At 36.0% G+C, this 8291-nt stretch overlaps 1 protein-coding gene across 1 annotated transcript in view; it reads right to left on the bottom strand.

Annotated features, from left to right (window-relative positions):
- LOC103610011 (adenosine deaminase domain-containing protein 1) overlaps window positions 1–6350 on the bottom strand; it is a 47152-nt gene extending 40802 nt beyond the window's left edge. Inside the window, exons 1-2 of the mRNA XM_008594252.1 lie at window positions 6276–6350; window positions 2606–2731 (exon numbers count right to left, since the gene is read on the bottom strand). The gene's annotated coding sequence lies outside the window, so the exon portion shown is untranslated. The remainder of the gene's footprint in view (window positions 1–2605; window positions 2732–6275) is intronic.
- Window positions 6351–8291: the final 1941 nt, after the last annotated feature.

The following is an 8291-nucleotide window of genomic DNA, read 5'->3' on the forward strand; positions in this document are numbered from 1 at the left end:
ATCTTGGGTTACATTTTAAAATCACTCCTTTCTGCACAGAAAAGTAAACAATCAACAAAATAAAAAGGCAACCGATGAGTGGAAGAAAATATTTCCAAATGATATATCTAAAAAGGGCTTAATATTCAAGATATAAAAGTAACTCCTACAACTCTACAATAGAAAAACAAATAATTTGATTAAAAAATGGGCAAAGGACCTGAATAAACATTTTTCCAAAGAAGACAGACAAACAGGTATATAAAAAGGTGCTCAATATCACTAGTCATCAAAGAAATGCAGATCAGATCAAAACCACAACAAGATACCCTCGCACCTGTTAGAATGGCTATTAACAAAAAAGTCAAAACATAAGTTTTGGCAAGGATATGGGTTCAGGGACACCTGAGCACAGGCTCCATCTGCACTCCTAGAATACGGATGTTACCCTGTGAATGCGGAATTTGACTCAATAACCAGGTTTATAAACCTCCTGTTAAATGGAATGATACAGTATCAGTGTAAGTTTTGGAATGGTGATATAAGCTCTGAGTTATAAAGGGCAATAGTGTAGCCAAAAACTCAGCTTCTTTTCTCAACTCTGAACTCAACCTGCAATGCCTCAGGGAGATACTTGAGTTAGATAATGCAGGAAAAAGAGGAGTAACCAAAAGAAGAAATTCATCAAGATGTGAGAGGGAATGAAATCAGAATTTAAGTAAAAGAATTAGCCTGTAAGAGGAGAAATCCTTACTCTACTGTCAAGTAAAGAAGATGGATATAGGAAAGTTACAAGGGTACTTCAAAAAGTTCACGGAAAGATTTGTATTACCTTTTAAATCTATTTTTCCACGAACTTTTTGAGTACTCACACATAGATTTAGTGGCAGGGGAGAGAAGGACACTTGAAATTGACAGCTTCTTACAGACCCAGTTAAAAATGATGAGGCAAGGTTTTTAAGAATATATTTTAAATATGTACTGATTGTGTGAGTTACTCTAGGGATGCTCATTTGATTTCACTCAGGCTTTCCCATCCCTCATTCATATTTCATATTTTCTTAAACCACATTTATTATTCTCACCCATGCTCTTTTCCACCCAGCTTCACACCAGCTTCTGGATTCCTTGTATACATGGAAACATTACTCTTCCATGTAAACCTGATACGGTGCTATTATTTTTTATTCATCTCACTTCATCTATCATTTATTGTCACCTTCATCTTATCGCATCAATTTTTTTTTATAATATATTTTCCCTTCCTGTTCATGTCCACCTTAGCTCTAGTGTAGGTACTCCATCACAGCCACTTAAAGTTGTAGCTCCTTATTTCAGGCTCAACCGTGTAATCTTTTAAAAAAATTATTTGTCGGTTACTCATTAAACGTTAATTTATCTCAATCATCACAAATACAATTTATTAAGTTTTTACTAAATGTCAATTACTGTGCTAAATACCTTATTTATAATTATTATATCTAATCCTAACAACCCTATGAGGTGGGAGTTATTATTTCTATTATCTCTATTTTTAAGAAATGAGAAAATTGGAGCATAGAGCTGCTTGCCCAAAGTAATTTAAGAAGCAGAGCTCAATCTGATGCTAATGCTCCCAATAATTACAGCACATTGTTTACCTTTGTTCAAAATCTTTTTTCATAACCACAGCTTATTATAGATCTTATTAAATCTAACTTGACTATCTTTCAGACCACTCCATAAGCTGGCACCACCTTATCACTTTATATTTTGTATTACTTCTCTACATATACTATTCTGCACTAGCAATAAATTTATCTCCTCATCCTATAAACAGTTTTCCCTCTGCAGCTTTCTTCTCTCATGCCTTTATCTCTCTACAAATGTCTTCCTTTCTTCTATTTATCTAAACCTTATCAACCTTTAAAGTTTCAGCTTAAGTCTTGCCTGTTCTAAAAGATGTTAACCCTATCATTTTTCTCCTATCTATGAAGTCTCACACATTTTTGCATTACAGAAAACAACTTTTAATTTGTATCATCTTAGACTTTCAATATAGATGCCTTCTGTTCCCATCTAAAACTCCTTAAGAACAAGAACCAAACCTCAAATTGTTTTTATATCATCTATAATATCTAATTAGAAGATGAGTATAAAACACACTTTTAATTAATTATCAACCCAGAACATCAAAGGGTAAAGAAAATTTAAAAATATAGACTAAATTGCAACATTATAATGTCCACAAGAACATGATTTCTCACATTTTAATCTTTTTTTACTTGAAAATGAAGAAAAGATGGAAATTTTTGTAGCCCTTTTCTCAATGTCTGTTATAATAAGGATCAGATTTAGAGACAGTCGTAGTTCCAGATGGGTTAAGATTTAAAATTAAGGGTTAAGGTTAAGGCCTTTTTTTACCATTCTGCAGTTCTCTACTTGTTCCTGAAGTATACTTTATCATTACCTTTGAGAACCTTTGTGTTTAATGACCCAAACCCACTAGAAAAGGCCACTTCAAATTAATGCAACACCATTGTCAGCAGTGCAAAAATAGTTAACTAAAATATTACTATAGTACACTTCAGATCATTAAGATAACAGTTTTTCTACAAACTAACACATCCCAAATTATGGGACTTACCTCTTTCAATTATAAAAGCAGCCAATGAACTGATACATTTCAGATACTGTGATTGATTACAAATCAGTTGATTAAATGTTTCTTTAACAATTTGTGAAATCTTTGCATACTGAATATATCTCCCTTCTAGAAAAAACAAATCAACAGCAATATGAATTTGAAGAACATTGTTTTCTCCCAGAAATGTATTATTCTTACTACAACCTTACAAATTAGTTAATCATTTATAGACATATGTAAGCAAATTTATAATTTATGTTGTATTGAGATTTTAAAGTATTTGATTCTAAAAGGACACAAGTTATTAAGCTTTTTAGGTGTCTTCTTATGAAAAGATTTGTGATATTACATACTAGAGGACTATTGATTTATATTTGTAGAATTTAGTCTGACAGGATATTAAAAGGCATATGGAACACAACACAATTCTTTGTTGTATGGAACTGTCCCACACATTACAATATAACCAACATCTCAAAGAATGCCAGCAGTCCTCCCCAACCATTACAGCAATTAAAATATACTCCCTTACTATTTGCCCCACTGAAAACCACTGCAAATACTAAGCATTAGACTTTTGATATAGTTCTATGTTCCCACTAAAAAGTCTCAAACTTGAAAGAAGATTAAGATAGTTCTAAGTTACTAGGCTTACCGTAACTAGTATTGCTTCAAGAATATACATCAAAAGTTAATCATGGATTTTTTTAAAAAAACATAACAGAGCTTGAGATTCTGGGGTAGGACCCTGGCAATCTGTTGCTTTGTATATATGATTGTGTATCCCTAGTGAAGAATCATTGCTCTAGAGAATAAGAGGTTGCAGAATCACTTTAATACAGTGTTCCTGAAAGTCTGACTGCAAACCATTGATGGTTACTGATATTTCGTGGTGGTTCCCAGCAGTTATCAAGTGATTCACAGTCCATTTAATATTTTGAGTAGGGCTGGCCAGTTAGGCTCAGTTGGATAGAGCATGGTGCTATAACACCATGGTCAAGAGTTTGGAACCCCTTACTGGCCAATCACCAAAAAATACACACACACACACACACACACATATGTATATATATTTTTTCAGAGAAAAAAATGAAACAATTTTGTTTTCATGCATTACATATATATGAAATGCATACCTGAATATGATTTTTACAGATAATTCTTTTTACCTGATTGATAGTCACTACATTCTAAAAGGCACACAAATGCTAAAACTACAGCATCAGCAGTCCTAGCTAACATTCTGCTTACTGTATATGACTCATTTCTTACATGTTCTTGCTAATATTAGTTAAGCTTGTATTTTTCTTTGTTAATATTATTAATACTCTCTTCTTAGCAAAAAGAGGTACATTCATATTACCAAAAAGAGTGGAAGAACAGCCAAAAGTTAATCACAAAATGAAACTCTGAGAGAAAGAATGAACACTGGGTCTGTTTATCACCAAAAATTCATGATACAGATGAAGCAGTTTCATTTAATGATTTTTTTAATCTTTTTTTTTTTTTTTTTTACTATAACAAGGTATACATTTGGATGCAACCACTATTACCAGTTTCATATAGCTATTTTGAGAAAATCTATAAATATAAACATACATCACTTTAAAAAATAAAAACAGGGGCATGGTTAACCCCACTTTCTGCATTAATATGGTCTTGTACATCAAAGGCAGACATTAGTGCTATTTCATTCTTTTTAATGTCTCCACAGAATGAATTTATTTAATTATGATCTAAATAGTTAGCAATTATTTTGTGTTAATGTATAAAATAGAAAAGTACACTGTAATTAGTACTGACACAACCAGCACTATGTGTGTCACAAGTAAAACGTTTTGTTGTGCATTAAAAATATCATAAAGAACATTTAGGAATCAACAATATACTGACATACATCTGAATCCTAATTCAGTACTGACAGAAAAAATAAATGCTGTGAATATAATCAAATCTTGTATTTACTAAATGTATTGCTAAATTACTAAATGTATCTCTTCTTAGCATGTTTGTAAAGAAATGAAAAGCAATTAAAATACTGTTGTCCTTATACATGTGTGCTGGCTATTGAGGGAATAAAAGTTTCACAAATTATTGGAAATAAAGGCTAAGATAAAAACATGACAAGTATAATGCCATTAACACCATTTCTTTGATTTCAACTTGCTAATATCAAGTGATACTTAGTATCATGAGTAACCTGAACCTATCTTCAGAGCCAAAATATCACTATTTATAATAAAGATATGATCCAGTTTGAAACATATAGCAAAGTAGACAGGCTGTGAAATAGTGACTACCTCTATAACTGGCTCATCAGAAGGTGTTCAGAAGATTTTTGTGGGTCTCTAATCTTTTTTCTCTGAAAGTTATAATATCCAAGTCCTGTTTTTTACCCATAAATTCAAAGGATGTTGTTTGGTTCTCTCTTTTCTGACTGACACTTGACTCCTGACCTGAGCCTACCAAACCTGACTCTACTCTTGTATTTTTTTAAACTACATATTCTTTCTTCCTCATAGTTTATTATCTGTTTTCCCAGGAAAAGAGCAATCTATGTTATTTGCCCATCCTTTAACTCAGATTTTATCCCATTATTCATTAAAAATGTCCAGAGAAGTTGAAAGGAAAGACAAGAGCCTCTTCCCATATTAAGAGATCACTACCGGAAAAGTGATTCCTAATGGCTGTTCATAAATTCTTATGACTGTTAGGTCAGGTAACTATATTTAACTATTGGTGGATTTTGTCTTTTAAATGTTCCTATTTTCCCTTAGTCTGGTCCTTTTACTTCATGCACACTAATGTACAAGGCCATTTTCTCTTAGAGACACAATAAAAGACTAGGCATAAAACTTTCCAAATTCTAACTTTCATCTCGAAAACGAAAAAGAAGAAAGGCTCCTTCTTAATTTTAATTTTACAAATACTTTAAACTTTAAAGTCTGAAGTGTGCCTACTATGTAGTCAACATAGAAATTAAGAACAATTCCTGCCTTTTAGGAGATACATAATCTAACAGGAAAAGTACATAATAACTACCACACAATGTTGAATGTGATGAAATGTTATAATAAAATAATAGTAGTTACTATTTAGTCAGCATCTACTGTGTGCCAGGCACTGATCTAAGTATTTTACATGTATGAATTAATTTAATCTTAACAATAATCCCATGAGGTAATTACTGTAATGGCCATTTTACAGATGAGGAAATTAAGGTGCACAGAAAAGTAACTGGTCATAGGTCACACAACCAGTAACTTCGACTGAAGTTGTAGCTTTCCTGAGCTTAAATGACAAATAACTGCCATTAAAAGAGTGTGAATGGACTGATTTAAAATGAATGCACCAAAAGACCACCAAACACCAGAAAGCCATCAGTTTTCATTAATGACAAGCCCACCAAAGCAAAAAATTCTCAAAAAAGCAGTTGTATGAAATTAACGAACCATCTCCTTATATAGAAAAAACTCTTTCTTCGATCTTTCCTCTCCCTTATCATTTTTAGCACAGTATAAAAGGAAATTCTCCTCTTTGTACAAGTGTGGGAGGTTTGAATGATAAAATGGTAATGTATATTTTCATTCCTATCCATAGTTTAATAATATTTTATAATTTTTAATTGTGTTACTCTTCTAAAAAAGAACACCACAAAGAACTTGCCTACCGTAATGTACTTTTGAAACATAAGCTGGTTTAGGTGAAACAACAGGTTCCGCAGGGATGGGAGGAGGACCTGTATATAAAACAAAAACATAAAGTAAAATGAGACCTCAGTGTTCCAAAGAGCCGGTACCTTACTATTCTGTTATAAAAAAGTACTCCAAGAATGATCATTTTTTTATGCATATTTCTGCCAACTCTAGACCATCAAATACACATTAGCTCAGCCTCGGTAAATGTCTTTCCTATTTTGAAATAATTTATGCAAACAAATTTCTAGGTTTCCTAACCTTACGCTACTACAGAGCACGCTCTGTAACAAAGGCAACATTAGTGGCTAAAATGAAGTTCTATTTTATTTATTTTTACTTTTTAATTTTTCTTGAATCAAAATTGATTATACATATTTTTGGGGTTCAACATTGAGATATGTTGATCAAATCAATATTACCAGTATATATATTATTACAAATCATAATTATTCTTTATGCCCCTTGTGCTATCACTCCCTCTCTCCCTCCCCCTTCTCCCCTCTAATTACTCTAGATTTCTTCTCTCCTTCTGAAAGAATAATGGTTACTCTGTTGATTTGTTGTCTAGATGATCTTTCCAGTGTTTAGAGGTGTGATCAGGTCTCCCAATATTACCACAGAGCAGATGCTTCTTTTGTCACTCTGAAATGGGCTTTGTGGAGACATCCTCTTCTTTATCTCTGCTGGTGACTCTCTTCGTGTCAATGCACTCCAGTGGCTGGTGGATCATCTGTATGGTAGTTGTGGCATCTAGCCACTTTCGCCAGCAACCATAGTTATTGTGATGGCTGTGGTGGGCCAACCACATGGTGATATTTTTGGCATGCTCCTTGGTGCTGGCAATGTGCCTGGTTGTGGAGAGTGTCTAATCTCCAGCTCCATGCCTTGGGTCCCCAGGTGGGCCCCGAGGCGCTGGTACAGTGTGCCTGGTTGTGGAAGGGAGGTCTGGTCCCTCGCTCCATGCCTCTGGTCCACAGGCAGGCCCCAAGATGCTGGTGCAGTGTGCCTGGTTGTGGGAGAGGGGTCTGGTCCCCAGTTGCTAGCCTCAGGCCTCTGAGCGGATCCCTAGGCATTGGTGGTGTGCCTGGATGTTGGAGTGTGGGTCCAGTCCCTGGCTCCAAGCCTTGGGTTCCTAGGCAGGTCCTGAGGCACTGGCGGTGTGAGTGGTTGTGGGTGGGGGTCCTGCCCCTGGCTCCATACCTCATGTCCCCAGCAGGCCACAAGGCATCAGTGGTGTGCCTGGGCCAGAACTAGCTTTTTGTCCTTTGCTTACTTCCAACTTGGGGGAACTTCCTGTAGGAACCAATACTTGAACTGTGTTGTTGAGCTAAATTTCTGCTTTGCTGCTGTTTCCCTAGGGAAGGCTTTTTGTGCAGCTCAGGGTTTAATGGTTGGCCTTATAGGTACTTCCAGCTCTCCAGAGACTCAGTGCACCTAAGTTGTGTAGAAACTCTAATCTGGGCCCGAGTTTTTTCATCAAACTGCACTTCATGCAATTCTATATTCCTGACCAGTCTCCTCTGAGTGGTTGTATGCTTATTGGGGGGTGGATCGGCTGTCCTTGCTGTGTCCCAGTGTTCTCCCGTTGGGCCTGTCTAACCCCCCACCTGTGCTCCAAACACTTCCCATGGGGTGGGCCCTGCGCCTTTCCCTTGTATTGACTCACCGGCCTCTGAATGGCTCCCCTTTTTCAGCTGCTCTGGCTCCTCGCTCCTGCATGGGTCCACGGGAACCCTATTAGTGATCTTGCTGTCTTGGAGGCCACCAAAGTCCTCTTCTCCCCTGCTGCCTCCAAGTAACTCCATCTAAAGGGCACAGCTACGGCTTCTGCTGGCTCCTGCTCCATGCGCTCCAGCATTAAAGCAGCAATGGCCCAAAATGCTCAGAGCAGTTTTTTCTTTCTCTCGAGGCTTCTCCTGCCTTCATGAACTCTGTAGGTCTTTCCTCCTCTTCCCCTGAGCTCCAGTGGCCCCAGCTTGGCTGATGTT

The sequence above is a fragment of the Galeopterus variegatus genome, unplaced genomic scaffold, assembly GCF_000696425.1.
Source record: "Galeopterus variegatus unplaced genomic scaffold, G_variegatus-3.0.2 Scaffold10464, whole genome shotgun sequence".
In the NCBI taxonomy this organism is placed as follows: domain Eukaryota; kingdom Metazoa; phylum Chordata; class Mammalia; order Dermoptera; family Cynocephalidae; genus Galeopterus; species Galeopterus variegatus.